At 41.9% G+C, this 15941-nt stretch overlaps 1 protein-coding gene across 2 annotated transcripts in view; it reads right to left on the bottom strand.

Moving 5' to 3' along the window:
• Positions 1–15941, bottom strand: part of TTC7A (tetratricopeptide repeat domain 7A) — a 287398-nt gene that overhangs the window by 44708 nt on the left and 226749 nt on the right. The window lies entirely within an intron of this gene.

The raw sequence follows: 15941 nt of genomic DNA, 5'->3' as shown, positions 1-15941 counted from the left end.
ATAAGAGGGAAGGACCTCTCATGTATCAGTAACTGATTAAAAGATAGGAAATAAACAAAGAGTAGGAATAAATGACCAGTTTTCACAATGGAGAAGGTAAATAGCAGGGTACCCCAAGGATCTGTAGTGGGAGTTGTACTGTTCAACATATTTATAAATAATCTGGAAAAGGTGGTGAACAGAGAGGTGGCAAAATATGCAGACGATATAAAAATACTCAAGATAGTTATGTCCAAAGCTGACTGCAAAGTGTTATAAAGTGATCTCACAAAACTGGGTGACTGAGCAACAAAATAGCAGATGAAATTCAATGTTGATAAGTGCAAAGTAATGCACATTGGAAAACAACTATACATACAAAATAATGGGGTCTAAATTAGCGATTACCACTCAAGAAAGAGATCTTGGAGTCACTGTGGACAGTTCTCTGAAAACATCCACTCAATGTGCAGTGGCAGTCAAAAAAAGCTAAGAAAACGTTAGGAACTATTAGGAAAGGGATAGATAAGACAAAAAATATCATAATACCACTATATAAATCCATGGTACTCCCACACCTTAAATACTGTGTGCAGTTCTGGTCACCCCATCTCAAAAGATATATTAGAACTGGAAAAGGTACAGAGAAGGGCAACAAAAATGATTAAGGGAATGGAACAGCTTCCATATGAAGAGAGATTAAGAAGACTGGGACTGTTCATCTTAGAAAAGAAACGACTAAAGAGAGATATGATAGAGGTCCGTAAAATCATGGATGATAGCGATAAAGTTAATAGGGAAGTGTTATTTACCCCTTCACATAACACAAGAAGCAGGGGTCATCCAATGAAATTAATAGGCAGCAGTTTAAAACAAACATAAGGAAGTACTTCACACAACACACTGTCAACCTGTCTGGTTGACTCAGTATGGCCATTTTTATGTTCTTATAATAAGGCAATATTGGTTAGCATGATAGACAGTGGTCTCAGCACACCAACAGCCTAACTGATGTCAAGCAAGGGAAAGTTTTAAGGAGAGATTTGAAGGATGATAATGAATTAGTTTTGCAGATGTTTTATGGAGAGCTACCCCCCGGCATGAGAGACAGCGTGAGAGAAAGCACAAAGGTTCTTGTTTGAAAATTTAAGAAGTGGGAGATTGAGGTTGACATCACAGGTCAACTGGAGGCACGAGCTAACATGAAGACTGTGGTCTTTTGTTTTCACAAATGAGTGCATTTCATCTTCAGATTTCCAGGTAAATTTAAATAAATAATAAATAAATAAATGGAGATATCCTATCTCCTAGAACTGGAAGGGACCTTGAAAGGTCATCGAGTCCAGCCCCCTGCCTTCACTACCAGGACCAATTACTGATTTTGCCCCAGATCCCTAAGTGGCCCCCTCAAGTATTGAACTCACAACCCTAGGTTTAGCAGGCCAATGCTCAAAACACTGAGCTATCCCCCCCCCCCAATTTGCTTTTAAATAAAATTTCTAGACACCATTAATGCTTCTCAGAGCAGCTAGTTCTGGAACCATCAAGGGGAGGGGTAATTCTTGATTTAGTCTTAATTGAAGCACAGAATCTGTTCCAAGAGATGAATATAGCGGAACAACTCAATAATAGCGACCATAATGTAATTAAATGTAACATCCTTGTAGGGCGGAAAATACCAAAGAAACCCACCACAGTAGCATTTAACTTCAAAAAGGGGAACTACACAAAAATGAGGAAGCTAGTTAGATGGAAATTAAAAGGAACAGTCACAAGAGTGAAATGCCTGCAAGCTGCATGGAAACTATTTAAAAACACCATAATACATGCTCAAATTAAATGTATACCACCCCCCCCCCCACAAAAACTGTAAGAGGACCAAAAAATTCCATCGTGGCTAAACAGAGTAAAGAGATGGTTAGAAGCAAAAAGACATCCTTTGAAAATTTAAAGTCAAATCCTACTAAGGAGCATAAACTCTGACAAGTCAAATATAATCAGGCAGGGCAATAAAGAATTTGAAGAGCAACTAGCAAACGACACACACACTAACAGCAAATTTTGTTTAAGTACATCAGAAGCAGGAAACCTATCAAACAAAGAATCAGTGAGGCTACTGCATGAGCAAAGTGCCAAAGGATCACTCAAGGAAGACAAAGCTGTTGTGGAGAAGCTAAATGAATTCTTTCCATTTGTCTTTACTGCAGAGGATGTGAGTGAAACTCCCACACCTGAGCCATTCTTTTAAGGTGACAAAAATCTGAGAATCTGTCCCAAATTGAGGTGTCAATAGAGGAGGTTTTGGAAAAAATTGATAAATTAAACAGTAATAAGTCACCAGGACCAGATGGTATTCACCCAAGAGTTCTGAAGAAACTCAAATATAAAATTGCAGAACTACTAACTGTGGTATATAATCTATCACTTAAATCAGCCTCTGTACCAGATGACTAGAGGACACCTAATGTAATGTTGATTTTTTAAAAAAGCTCCAGAGGCAATCCTGGCAATTACAGGCTGAGAAGCCAAACTTCAGTACCGGCAAATTGATTGAAACTATGGTAAAGAACAGAATGATCAGACACGTAGATGAACATGATATGTTGGGAAAGAGTCAACACGTCTTTTGTAAAGAGAAATCATACCTTACCAATCTATTAGAAGTCTTTGAGGGAGTCAACAAGCACGTGGACAGGTATAATAATTCATACAGTGTACTTGGACTTTCAGAAAGCCTTTGACAAGATCCCACACCAAAGACTTTTAAGCAAAGTAAGCAGTTATGGGATAAGAGGGAAGGACCTCTCATGTATCAGTAACTGATTAAAAGATAGGAAATAAACAAAGAGTAGGAATAAATGACCAGTTTTCACAATGGAGAAGGTAAATAGCAGGGTACCCCAAGGATCTGTAGTGGGAGTTGTACTGTTCAACATATTTATAAATAATCTGGAAAAGGTGGTGAACAGAGAGGTGGCAAAATATGCAGACGATATAAAAATACTCAAGATAGTTATGTCCAAAGCTGACTGCAAAGTGTTATAAAGTGATCTCACAAAACTGGGTGACTGAGCAACAAAATAGCAGATGAAATTCAATGTTGATAAGTGCAAAGTAATGCACATTGGAAAACAACTATACATACAAAATAATGGGGTCTAAATTAGCGATTACCACTCAAGAAAGAGATCTTGGAGTCACTGTGGACAGTTCTCTGAAAACATCCACTCAATGTGCAGTGGCAGTCAAAAAAAGCTAAGAAAACATTAGGAACTATTAGGAAAGGGATAGATAAGACAAAAAATATCATAATACCACTATATAAATCCATGGTACTCCCACACCTTAAATACTGTGTGCAGTTCTGGTCACCCCATCTCAAAAGATATATTAGAACTGGAAAAGGTACAGAGAAGGGCAACAAAAATGATTAAGGGAATGGAACAGCTTCCATATGAAGAGAGATTAAGAAGACTGGGACTGTTCATCTTAGAAAAGAAACGACTAAAGAGAGATATGATAGAGGTCCGTAAAATCATGGATGATAGCGATAAAGTTAATAGGGAAGTGTTATTTACCCCTTCACATAACACAAGAAGCAGTGGTCATCCAATGAAATTAATAGGCAGCAGTTTAAAACAAACATAAGGAAGTACTTCACACAACACACTGTCAACCTGTCTGGTTGACTCAGTATGGCCATTTTTATGTTCTTATAATAAGGCAATATTGGTTAGCATGATAGACAGTGGTCTCAGCACACCAACAGCCTAACTGATGTCAAGCAAGGGAAAGTTTTAAGGAGAGATTTGAAGGATGATAATGAATTAGTTTTGCAGATGTTTTATGGAGAGCTACCCCCCGGCATGAGAGACAGCGTGAGAGAAAGCACAAAGGTTCTTGTTTGAAAATTTAAGAAGTGGGAGATTGAGGTTGACATCACAGGTCAACTGGAGGCACGAGTTGATCTTTTGATACTGAATGAGAGATGGTAGTTAGTGTGGAGGTATGTTGTGAAGGGCCTTGAAAACGAAGACAAGCAGCTTATGTTTGATATAATAGAGAAGAGAGAGCAAATGAAAGGATGCAAAGAGAGGGGTGAAATGGTCCAAGTGACAGACAAGGAAAAAGATATTTGCAGCTGCATTCTGGATATGAGCAGGGCAAGACTGCATTTGTCAAGGCCAGAGAAAAGGATGTGGTAGTAATCAAGATGCAAGATGAGACCCTGGATGAGAGTTTTAGCTGTATGGAAGGATAGTAAAGGGCTGTTTCTTACAGATGTTATGCAGAAAGAATCTGCAAGACAGACACAGCCTGGATGTGAAGACCTAGACAGAGGTAAGAGTTGAAGAGGACACCTAGGTTGTGGGCCTGAGTGACAGGTAGAATGGTGGTGATGTCCACAATGATCAAAAACCTAGCACGGAAGGCAAGATTAAGAGTTCTGTTTTAGCCAGGTTGAGCTTGAGCTGAGGGTTAGACATCCATGCGGAGATGTTAGAGAGAGAGGCTGAGACTGTAATTTGGACAGAAAGAGAGATGGGATAGAGAGCCAGATCCATGAATTATCTGCATAGAAAGGGGAGTTTGTGTTTGTGGATGAGATTGCCCACAGAGGTGTCGAAGGAGAAGGGAAGGGTGCCAAGGACAGATCCCTGTGGAACCCCCACAGAAACCTAACATGCTAAATAAAGAATTTCAAGGAAAATAGAAATGTACCATGGAATAATTCCCTATAGAAAAGGAAAAGAGTTGAAAAGGTTAACGTGAGCCATGGTTAAACAGTGGCTCTACAGATAAATAGTAACTGAGCTAACATGAAGACTGTGGTCTTTTGTTTTCACAAATGAGTGCATTTCATCTTCAGATTTCCAGGTAAATTTAAATAAATAATAAATAAATAAATGGAGATATCCTATCTCCTAGAACTGGAAGGGACCTTGAAAGGTCATCGAGTCCAGCCCCCTGCCTTCACTACCAGGACCAAGTACTGATTTTGCCCCAGATCCCTAAGTGGCCCCCTCAAGTATTGAACTCACAACCCTAGGTTTAGCAGGCCAATGCTCAAAACACTGAGCTATCCCCCCCCCCCCCCAATTTGCTTTTAATTAGTGTCTTTTCTATATTGTAAGACATGGGGTAGACCCTCAGCTAGTGTAAGCTGTCAGAGCTTCATTGACTTCAATGGAGATGTGATAATGTACACCAGCTGTGAATCTGCCCCATGATTTTTGTGATTACTTCACATCCCCATGAAACAAGTCCCCAAGGAAAGAAATGCTTGTCATCCTCAGAAATATTAGGCAGTCAAGCCATGTTTTTATTATCTGAACAGACATCTCAAAAACCAAGGATGCATGTGCCATACCATGAACTAAAAATGAAATAAATGAATAGAAATAATTCATTTCCATGTTCTAATCAGTGGAAGCTGTTGTCTTCAAATTACCCTGATGCTACCAAAAGCGAGTCTGGAGACAATAGGTTGATTCTCCTGCTAAAAGGCACGTGAAATTGCATCCTAAGTACACAACAAAGGCATAAACAGTTCACGCCTCCTTGTAAAAGTTCTCTCTTTTCCTTCTGCCCTTGAATCCAGTAGGCAAAAATAAATAAATAAATTCAGAAGAGGAGAGGACTTTAACAAAGTACCATATAATGCCAAACCTTGTAAAAATGTTTAAATCCAATCAATCAATACCAAGTGCCCACACCTTAGTCTAGGGCATCATAATGCCATGCAAAACTTGTTCTAAACTAAGCTCTTCACATTTTAGCATCAGCACCAAAAGGTCTTTTATGATCAATCAGCTAAAAGGGTATTGCTGGAACAAATTCAAGAGAATATACAGTAAACTGGAGTAGGGAGAGTGTGTAGGTCTTACATTCAGACAGTGGTATTTTTTTTAAACAGGAATATTGATTGATATGCCTGTAAGAATCCAAGATAACACAACTCAAATAGCCCACTGCTGAAGTGTTTTGCAAAGAGTTCAAATCCCTGCAGCAACCACACTATTCATCAGAGCTATGTACTGCTGACCATCTAGCATAGATCCCTTAAAGAGACAATGGGATGAAAATATAGCTCTAGCATTCTAATCAGTTCTGTATAAAACTTTTCTTTTTTTAAAAAATGTTACATTTACACTCAAGTGTACATTATTACTTTTGAGTATTACATCAGCAGCAGGAAATTCAGGGATAGAGAACGGTGGGGTTTAGGCATCTTTGAGAACTCTAAAATCTCTTCTTTAAAGCTGTTACTTCATAACAGGTGCATTGCCAAGAATACCTACATGCATAATATGTTTTTGTTAATAACCTCATATAAAGATATGTTGGTAAAGAGACTCAGGGTGACTTCTAGCACTGCACAGAATCTCCTCTTTCATGTTCACAACTTTTATGAAAATCCAAAATTCGTGTCCATACAAAATACAAGAAAAAAATGGGATGACAAAACACGGGCCAGTCACATAACAGCTGAAAAACTGATGTTTTAATGTGCTGTACCAGGAGCTCGCCACTTCTCAGAAGTGTTCAGTTATATTAAAGCGATTTTTCTGGAGATAAATTGTCTTCTTTGGGCTAAATTCTGCACTAACTTATGCCCCATACAACCTCTTTAATTTCCCTTAATATCTCTTTTAAACAACTAATCAGTATAAAAGACCTTCATCATCTCTTCTATCAGCTAAATTAAGGTTCTCCTAGTCAGTTGAGAACTGGGAATGGGAGAAAAGGGGTAATGCCTGAGAGTGGGGAGTGAAGACATTCCTTCATAATCAACTTTCGTGTTTGGCTATAGTGATGCAACCAGAAGCTTTTCAGCAGTGAGAGGCTGTGCAATGTCTATCTGTAAGTATCATTTTCCATAACAGAACTTACTGTAGGTGTCTTAGTTCAAGATGGTTGTCCTTGATACTAACAGATAGATGTGGGGCATTTACTGAGTAACCATGTGTAGTTGAGTGGGTTTCATTTTCCATTACTCTTCAGTCTCCAATCACATTAACAATTTCAAGACTAAGGACACATATCCAGTACAAAAACACACAGCTTCCTATACATTCCACCACAGGAGCTTTGGATCTGGGCCACTCTTGATGTCAGTTTCAGGGTTTGAACTTTCCATGGACAATTGCAGGGCATTCTTGGTAGAGGGCCAACGCCTATAATAGTCCACAAGAGCCAGAGTTTGGTGACCTTCAGAGCAGGGTGTAAGGTCTATTTGTTTGCTCACACTCAGATGATTTTACAAGAGGGAATGGGGGTTTTGTAGTAACAAACAAAAGGCTCTGTCAATTTGGGCTGGAGTGTTCTTACTCAAGTGCCTTTTCTGGTGGGTGCAATCTACACTTCTAAATATATTTGGCTGTCCCTCCAGAAAATGCCAGAATTCTCAAGATTAGTGTACTCAAGTGCTGGGACTTCCAGTATTTACATAAAAATCATATTCCATATAACTTGTCTGCAGATTGGCTCAAATGAATTTACAGGACTAGCTTATTATTTCCACATGTTCAAACACATGCAACAGAATAGAGGAATATCCAATAAGAATTGTTTTCAATTTTAATCTTTACAGAAATAAACATTTCACCTTTGTTCCCACCATCCAATATCAAACATAGGGATTGTGTGTCGAGAGCAGCCAGAAAGCTATACATCTTTCTCATAACATCCTTATCATCCTTGCTCCAGGCTTCAAGAGAAACCAGGAATCATTAGAATCCTTCAGTGGAATCAATAAAACCCAACTATGAGCCGAGTAAATATTTCACTTTTTTTTATCCTGCTTGACGTCAGCAATATCAGTGCCCATTTACTTATCTTTTAAACGCATGATTCTCTTTCTCCCTTCCTGAACTAAAGATGAAAATCGATCAAATCCAACAAAATGGTGTGTGATACAGGCTGGACAGGAGTCTTTTGAATATCACAATGCACCTTTTAGTTTAGCTTGCAATATCATTTATGGATCTTGAATCCTTTCTTGTACTGGGCACTGATTTGTCCAGAATCAAAGAAACCATATTGCTAAATGGAATGTGGTACATTTAAATTTCTTATTCTAGGAGCATAAAGGTTAGATGGCCTGTACTTCAACTACAAGGAAGCTGCATCAGCTCACTGGGCCAAATTCTACCATGTTCATTGACATAGTGGGGTGTATGTCAGTGCAGAACAGAGTTCTGTAGAACTCACCATGGAGTTCCTTCTATGGAATTTTGTCGGCCATATACTAGAGGAAATGTTATCAATGTAGTTATCATTGAGTATGGATACCCAGTGATAGTCCAATGCATGGAGATGTGGGTAGACTCTTGAGATCAAATGCTTCTGCTTTTGTTCCTGGGCCAATAAGAGCTGCATGCTCAATGAAGGCTGTGTCAGTAATTCCAGGAAGAAGGATGGGGAAAGAAAGCAATTCATAATCCTTTCCAGTCACCCCTCTAGCCAACCTAGGTATTTCATAGGCAAGCTCCAGAGGGAGCATAGGCTAGACCATATAGGCCATAAGGAAGGGGTGGTTCCAACATGGGGCATTTGAGGATAGAGGACTGAATGAAAGGTGAAAATGAGGAGGAAACTTGGAGAAGCCCAACCCTCATTCACACCATCAAAAGAGAGAGAGAGAGAGAGAGAGAGATGAAAAGGTCTTCAGTTCATATGGTTTCCAAGGGACAGATTGTGAATCGCTTACTCACACTGGCGAGCAGTTACTCGAAGAAGTAGTTCCACAGACTTTGCTGGGACTACTTGAGTGAGTACAAGTGTTCATCAATGGGAGTAAGGGTTCCATAATCTCACCCTAATAAAATAGAACAACATTACTTTTTTAGATTAATTTTACTGCCATTAATTTTTATTTGAAAAAGGTTAGATGTATGGATGGGTAGCAAACACTTGGGGATTCTGTGGCATTGCCTATGAAGTACAAATACCGGCATGAAAATAATCTAATTATTATTAAGCATTTCTTAAATGTCAGTGGAGTGCTTGCTGCTGTACAAGATACGTAATGTAGACAGTCCCTGCTCTGAAGAGCTTATAATGTACCACGTTACAATCTACTTGAATATGTATACTGCATGTACACCTGCTGCATATTGTACTTTGTCCTGCATTTCAGTAGAGTGATGTGCACGGAACAGCTCGGTTCAGTGTGGAAAGAACACAAGCTAGAAAGCTCTTCTGTAACATCTAGAGTCACAATTGTTTTCAGTTAAGTGAAGAAAGAGCCTGTTTAACTCCTCTGGCTTTGCTCTTGTATAAAAGTGAAGTTATCGATAAGCTGACAGACTCATTCATTGCTAGATTTGTGCCCTCAATTTTAAAACAGCAACACTATTCACATTGGAATTTTCCAAATATAGACTTGACAACCTAGTTCTGGCAGCCTGAGGGGAGAGGCATGACTACTTCACTAATTGGGACAACGAGCACTGTCTACAATAGAGTTTCCTCTGAAAACTGACTAGGTCAGTTGGATGGCAAATGTACTATGTCAAACAATAGCGGCAGACTATAAAGTGCAGCGCAGCAGGGGCCTGGAGAGGAAAGAGGTAGGGGGTGGGCGGGGACTGGGGAGGGGAGCAAGTTGGGATGTGCAGGGCTGCCGCGGGCCTCTCCCCTGGCTCCGGGAGCTCACTTGCTGTTGCCGGCAGGGAGAGAGGGGCCCATCCCTCAGAGCTCTGTGCTGCCGGCGGGGAAAGGGGGCCCCTCCCCTGGAGCTCCGTGCTGCCGGCGGGGAGAGGGGGGCCTCTCCCCCAGAGCTCAGTGCTGCTGGCGGGCGTCTTCTGTGCTGCTGGTGAGGAGAGGGTGGCCCCTACCCCGGAGCTCTGTGCTGCCGGTGAGGAGAGGGGACCCCTCTCCCGGAGCTCTGTGTTGCCGGCGGGGAGAGGGGGCCCCTACCCTGGAGCACCGTGCTGCCGGTGGGGAGAGGGGAACCTCTCCCCCAGAGCTCAGTGCTGCTGGCGGGGAGAGGGCTGGGGGGAGTCTTCTGGCCCCATCCCTGGGGCAGCCTGCCTGCAACCCCAGCTGGAGCCCTCACGCTCCCCCCCCCCCACTCCAAACGCTCTGCCCCACCCTGGAGCCCTCTCCCCTGCACCACAAACCTTTGCCCCAGCCCCGAGCCCCCTCCTGCACCCATAACCCCTCATACCCGCACCCCAACACTCTGCCCTAGCCCTGGGCCCCCTCCCACACTCTGAACCCCTCATTCCCAGTCCCACCCCAGAGTCCTCACCCCCCACACCCCAACCTTCTGCCCTAGTCCTGAGCCCCCTCCCACACTCTGAACCCCTCGCCCCCCATTAATTTTGTTATATGCACCCATATGGAGTGATTTGTCACACATCGCCTCTATATTAGTGCACATAACAAAATTCATTCTGCACATAAATGGAAAAAATTAGAGGGAACACTGCTCCCAACTTCTGCTACAAATGATGCAGGGGTCCTACAGACAATAGCCTTCTTCCTTACACAACCCTGATTCATCTCCAGAGTAGGTCCATCCTGTGCACTGAATGAGGCAGGGATCCTTTGGAAAAAATAGTATGTCATCATATAATTAATGACTATCAGATTCATAACATGGGGCTAAAGTAAGGCTGCACAGGCAATTTATCTAGCTTCAACTTCCAGCCATTGGATCTTGTTATATCTTTGTCTGCTAGACTGAAGAACCCATTATCAAATACTTGAGTGCACTAGTAGGCACAGACTCTTCTGTCCCTTCTCCCCAAGCCTGATCCCTTCTGTCCTGTCCGCACCAACAAGTCCCTTTTCCAGTCCTGTCACTTCCCCATCCCTGGCTCCTTGTCCCAGTGCCATTCTCCTTGCCTACCCAGTCCCAATCTCCACTCCTCAGGCTTCTCATCCCAGTCCTATGTCCCCTTGAGGCACAGGGTCTGAGTCCCAATCTTCCTCCTCACACACAGTCCCAGTCTCCTTGTCCAGCTAGTCCCAATTCTCCCCTCTTGGCACCTTGTCTCTTTCCCTCCCACCTAGTTTCAATCCCAGTCTCCCCACACCCATACCTAGTCCCAGTCTCCTTGTCCAGCTCTCAATCCCAGTCTCCCTTCGTGGCTCCTCATTCAATCTCAGTCTCCTCCTCAGATCCTTGTCCCAGTCTTTTTGACGGTCAGTCCCAGCTCTATCCCTAAACCCCAGCTCCATATCAAATCTGCCTTCTCTCCCCCATCAGCTAACTGACTCCCAGTCTCCCCACCATATCCCTCACTGGCTCCCAAACCCAGCCTCGCCTCCCAACCAGTCCCAGCCACCCAGTCTCCTTGCTCAGCCAGTGCCAGCCCCCCCTCCAACTCCCAGTCAGTTTCTCTCCTCCCCCCACCAGCCACCTTGTTCCAATCTATTATTTTTCTTCTCCCCAGTCTGGCTTTTAAGAACATAAGAATGGCCATATTGGGTCAGACCAAAGGTCCATCTAGTCAGTATCCTGTCTTCCAACAGTGGCCAATGCTAGGTGCCCCAGAGGGAATGAACAGAACAGGTAATCATCATGGGCATGTGTGAACTGAGATTCTTCAAGGGCTTTTCACTTGATTAAATTTGGGTGGATTTTTACAGGGATGGCAAAAGACACATGCTTGATAAAAAGCTCATGCATTTGCCAAACTTCAAGCAGAGGGGAATGAGAGTGTCTCAAAGAAAAGATCACCAGATTTTTTTTTAACATAAGTAAAGCAATAGTCCCCCCCCCCCACAGTTTTGTTCTCAGAAATGGCTGAACCATTTTGGCTAAAATTTTCTAAAAAAAATTCTGCTGGGGGAGACACCTGGCATAGAAAATTTCAGCCCAAATGCTTAAAGTTTGACAAAGTTATAAGTGGGGCTTCTGTTTCTCGGGGTTTATAACATTTCACTTTTTTGTTTTTTTTAAAGCAATTTTTGAGTTTTATGTAGATGTCCAAATTTCTGGGGAGGGAGTTTGGAGTGTGAGTGGGGGGCTAGATACACTTAGGAGTCTTTAAACTTAAAGCCAAAACACCCCCTGACAAAAACAAAAACATCAACAAAGGAACGAGCTGCAGGAGTAAAAAGATAATGCAGGCAGAAGTCCAGCAACGGGGGGGCTATCCAGTTTATTGCACCCAGTGCAGAATGTATGATTACCTGCCCTATAGGCAGGTGGCGTATGTGTGCATTTGGTGCAAGGAGTTTCTGACCCTCTGAGACCGTGTACGGGCTTTGGAGATCAGAGTGGCTGAACTGGAGGGAGACAGGGAGACAGAGAAGTACACAGATGAGACTTTCCGGGACACAGCAGAACAGTCCCACCCCCAATCTGACAGCCTCTGTGCTGTTGAGGAGGATGAAAGTCACAGGGAAGGAGAACATCCAACTGGAGCAGAGGGAAATGATCCCATAGTTGGGACGCTCCTTCCAGACGATGTTGTGGTATCCTCTCGCACTGAGGATACCTCTCTGTGGGAGGGAACTCCAGTTTTTAGGAAGAGACAGGTATTAGTAATGGGCGATTCGATCATTAGAAACATAGATAGCTGGGTTTGCGATGACTGGGAAAAATCACATGGTGACTTGCCTGCCTGATGCAAAGGTTGTGGATCTCTTGAGACATCTAGAAAGACTTATGTTTAGCACTGGGGAGGAGCCGGTGGTTGTGGTACATGTAGGTACCAATGACAAAGGGAAAGACAGGAGACAGGTCCTGGAGGCCAAATTTAGGCTGCTAGGTAAGAGATTGAAGTCCAGGACCTCCATGGTAGCATTCTCTGAAAGGCTTCCAGTTCCATGCGCAGGGCCAGTTAGACAGGCAGAACTGCAGGGTCTCAATGCGTGGATGAGACGATGGTGTAGGAAGGAGGGGTTTAGATTTTTTAGGAACTGGGGAAACTTTTGGGAAAGAGGGAGCCTATACAGGAAGGATGGGCTCCACCTAAACCAAAATGGAACCAGATTGCTGGCACTTAAAATTGAAAAGGCCGTAGAGCAGTTTTTAAACTAAGGGCTGGGGGAAAGCCGACAGGTGCGGAGGAGCATGTGGTTCGGACAGAGGCATCCCTTAGGGGAGCATCTTTTCGTGGAGATTCTCTATGTCCTAGTAAAGAGGAGAGGATGGAAGATGATAAAATATGGGTAGGATCTGATGAGAAACAGTCAAATGAAAAAAAGTCCCATTCAGTTACATCATGTAATGGCAGACAGCTAAAAAGTGACAAGTTTTTAAAGTGCTTATATACAAATGCTAAAAGTCTAAATAATAAGATGGGTGAACTAGAGTGCCTCGTATTAAATGAGGATATTGATATAATAGGCATCACAGAAACTTGGTGGAATGAAGATAAACAATGGGACAGAGTAATTCCAGGGTACAAAATATATCAGAAGGACACAATAGGTCGTGCTGTTGGGGGAGTGGCACTATATGTGAAAGAAAGCGTAGAATCAAATGAAGTAAAAATCTTAAATGAACCAAACTGTACCATAGAATCTTTATGGATAGTAATTCCATGCTCTAATAAGAAGAATATAGCAGTAGGGATATATTACCGATCATCTGACCAGGTTGGTGATAGTGACTGTGAAATGCTCAGGGAGATTACAGAGGCTATTAAAATAAAAGCTCAATAATAATGGGGGATTTCAACTATCCCCATATTGACTGTGTACATGTCACCTCAGGACGGGATGCAGAGATGAAGTTTCTTGACACCTTAAATGACTGCTTCTTGGAGCAGCTAGTTCTGGAACCCACACAAGGAAAGGCAATTCTTGATTTAGTCCTAAGTGGAGCACAGGATCTGGTCCAAGAGGTGAATATAGCTGGACCGCTTGGTAATAGTGATCATAATATAATTAAATTTAATATCCCTGTGGCGGGGAAAACACCACAGCAGCCCAACACTGTTGCATTTAATTTCAGAAAGGGGGACTACACAAAAATGAGGAGGTTAGTTAAACAGAAATTAAAAGGTACAGCGCCAAAAGTGAAATCCCTGCAAGCTGCATGGAAACTTTTTAAAGACACAATAATAGAGGCTAAATGTATACCCCAAATTAAAAAAATATATAAACAACAATGTAAAAGAAGCAGTGAAAGACAAAAAGGTATCCTTTAAAAAGTGGAAGTTAAATCCTAGTGAAGAAAATAGAAAGGAGCACACACTCTGGCAAATGAAGTGTAAAAATATAATTAGGAAGGCCAAAAAAGAATTTGAAGAAAGCTAGCCAAAGACACAAAAAGTAATAGTAATTTTTTTTTTAAGAACATCTGAAGTAGGAAGCCTGGTAAACAACCAGTGGGGCCACTGGACGATCGAGATGCTAAAGGAGCACTCAAGAATGATAAGGCCATTGCAGAGAAACTAAATGAATTCTTTGCATCGGTCTTTACAGTTGAGGATGTGAGGGAGATTCCCAAACCTGAGCCATTCTTTTTAGGTGACAAATCTGAGGAACTGTCCCAGATTGAGGTGTCATTAGAGGAGGTTTTGGACCAAACTGATAAACTAAACAGTAATAAGTCACTAGGACCAGATGGTATTCACCCAGGAGTTCTGCAGGAACTTAAATGTGAAATTGCAGAACTACTAACTGTAGTTTGTAACCTATCATTTAAATCAGCTTCTGTACCAAATGACTGGAGGATAGCTAATGTGACACCAATTTTTTAAAAGGGCTCCAGAGGTGATCCAGACAATTATAGGCCGGTAAGCCTGACTTCAGTACCAGACAAACCGGTTGAAACCATAGTAAAGAACAAAACTGTCAGACACATAAATGAATATAATTTGTTGGGGAAGAGTCAACATGTTTTTTGTAAAGGGAAATTATGCCTTACCAATCTACTAGAATTATTTGAGGGGGTCAACAAGCATGTGGACAAGGGGGATCCACTGGATATAGTGTACTTAGATTTTCAGAAAGCCTTTGACAAGGTCCCTCACCAAAGGCTCTTAACCAAAGTAAGTGGTCATGGGATAAGAGGGAAGGTCCTCTCATGGATCAGTAAGTGATTAGAAGATAGGAAACAAACGGTAGGAATAAATGGTCAGTTTTCAGAATGGAGAGAGGTAAATAGTAGTGTCCCTCAGGGATCTGTACTGGGACAAATCCTATTAAACATATTCATAAATGATCTGGAAAAGGGGGTAAACAGTAAGGTGGCAAAATTTGCAGATGATACAAAACTACTCAAGATAGTTAAGTCCCAAGCAGACTGCGAAGAGCTACAAAAGGATCTCACAAAACTGGGTGACTGGGCAACAAAATGGCAGATGAAATATAATGTTGATAAATGCAAAGTAATGCGCATTGGAAAACATAATCCCAACTATACATATAAAATGAGGGGGTCTAAATTAGCTGTTACCACTCAAGAAAGAGATCTTGGAGTCATTGTGGATAGTTTTCTAAAAACATCCATTCAATGTGCAGCGGCAGTCAAAAAAGCAAACAGAATGTTGGGAATCATTAAGAAAGGGACAAATAATAAGACCGAAAATATCATTTTGCCTCTATATAAATCCATGGTACGCCCACATCTTGAATACTGCATGCAAATGTGGTTGCCCCATCTCAATAAAGCTATATTGGCATTGGAAAAGGGCAACAAAAATGATGAGGGGTATGGAACGGCTTCCGCATGAGGAGCGATTAATAAGACTGGGACTTTTCAGCTTGGAAAAGAGATGACTAAGGGGGGATATGATAGAGGTTTATAAAATCATGACTCGTGTGGAGAAAGTAAATAAGGAAGTGTTATTTACTGCTTCTCATAACACAAGAACTAGTGGTCACCAAATGAAATGAATAAGGAGCATGGTTTAAAACAAACAAAAGGAAGTATTTTTTCACACAACGCACAGTCAACCTGTGGAACACCTTGCCAGAGAATGTTGTGAAGGCCAAGCCTGTAACAGGGTTCAAAAAAGAACTAGATAAGTTCATGGAGGATAGGTCCA

Source organism: Emys orbicularis, chromosome 3 (assembly GCF_028017835.1).
Source record: "Emys orbicularis isolate rEmyOrb1 chromosome 3, rEmyOrb1.hap1, whole genome shotgun sequence".
NCBI lineage: Eukaryota > Metazoa > Chordata > Testudines > Emydidae > Emys > Emys orbicularis.
The sequence above is the reverse complement of the archived record's forward strand: the minus strand, read 5'-3'. Positions and strand labels throughout refer to the sequence as shown.